Raw genomic sequence first — 1,758 nt, 5'->3', positions numbered from 1 at the left:
CGCACTTTTGGTGGTGCACCCCGCACGAACAATCCCGCCTCGACCAGCCTGAACAATTCCCCTCTCGAAGGAAGGCCTCGGCCTTAATCGTCCACGACAAACAGCTCGACGAGGCATGAAGCACCCACGGGAGCCGGAGCATGACGATGCAGAGTCTCGGTTCACAGGAGCCTGGGAAGAACATCCCGTACGGAACCCTTTACCCGAAAACATCCGAACCGCACATGCTCGCGACAGTCCTGCCGTTAGAGAATGCACCGTGCACGCGACCGAGTAAGGCCACTCAGAGACATCCATTTCCCAGGTATATGCCCCCTACGCACTTTTGGTGGCGCAACTCGCACGAACAGTCCCACCTCGACCCCGTAAACAAGCTTTTTTGCCTCGAAGAGTTCGTCGGAGACGAAGAAGCAACCTTCAGTGCAAACGTAGCACTCTTTTGTGCAACCGCCCAAACAACGCCCCCTCTACCCTCTGTCGAAACACTCGGCATTGCTGCTCCCTAAGGTGAGCTTCTCCTCATAGGCAATTCCGCTCTTATCCGGTCACGTTTGTGTGCCCGAATTTCGCAAGGCAACCTCCATGGGACATGGAAAAGACTCGAGAAGAGAGCTCGCTCACGGGAGAGAGAAGCCAAGGAGACCACGAGAGTGCTGAGAGTGGGACAGCGCTGAATAGGCGGGAGAAGCCTGCGCGTATAAACGGAGATATATATCCAATTGCAACGAAGGAACGTGCCAAAGATCGAGAACAATGGCAGAAATGCTAGTAACGTGCACTTCGGGACCAACGCATCACCGGAAGACAACCGCCAAACATCGAAAGAGTCGCGATGCTCCGCAACCTACGTGCAAAGCGGTCGCACACCGGGTAAGGGAGTGAGAGCCCCAAACATAGCTGGGCGAGGCGCTCACTCCGCTCTTTAATATCTCGTTAATACCGCCAAGGAAATGGCACAAGCACACACACACAAGCATCCTCGGAAGAGGACAGTTCGAGTGACAGGTCAAATCCAAGAGTTCCGAAGACTACCTCCAGGAACAATCGGGAACAAGACCGATTACAAGTCGTCGAGTCTGTTACTGGGCGAACACGAGATGCGCACAGGAAATCGATCAGCCCTCACAATGGCCCAAGGCCAGAGATCGGACTGCTACGATTTACCCCAACAATCATCGTGCCACTCTTCGCAGAGAGGTGATAGACGCCAACGAGCCCGCGCATAGCAATCGAGGTGTAAAAAGGGCGTTGAAGGCAGGAAGCCTGGACGAAAGAGGCTACGAGGTCACCTCGAAGCGGTCTAAGAATCGGGCGCACTTGGGGCGACTACCAGTGCCAACCCCTTATCCCGCGGTGCGTCCGACACACAGAAATTTCCAAGGCGGCCAAGGAGCCTCCCCGCATAGCAATCGGGGTGTGAGGTTACGGATGCAGCATTGATAGCAATCGAGGTGTGAGGCGAAGGATGCAGAAGTGAGAGCCGAGGGATGTAGCAGAGATAGCAATCGGGGTGTGTGATGCAGAAGAGATAGCAATCGAGGTGTGCGGTGGGAAGGGCCCAGCAGCCAGAATGCATGAAGCGACGGATGAAGCAGTGATGACAACCGGGCTGTGAGGAGAGGAGGGATGCAGCCAAGAAAGCAATCAGGGCTCGAGGCAAGGGATGCATCAAGGATAGCAATCATGTTGTGAGGCGAGATTCCAAAGGCTAAACGTGAGAGGCTGCAGGGTCGACTCAGAGAGGTCTATGCATGTGAG

This window comes from Cryptomeria japonica, unplaced genomic scaffold (genome assembly GCF_030272615.1).
Source record: "Cryptomeria japonica unplaced genomic scaffold, Sugi_1.0 HiC_scaffold_174, whole genome shotgun sequence".
NCBI classification, from domain to species: Eukaryota; Viridiplantae; Streptophyta; class Pinopsida; order Cupressales; family Cupressaceae; genus Cryptomeria; species Cryptomeria japonica.
This window is presented reverse-complemented; position numbering follows the sequence as displayed.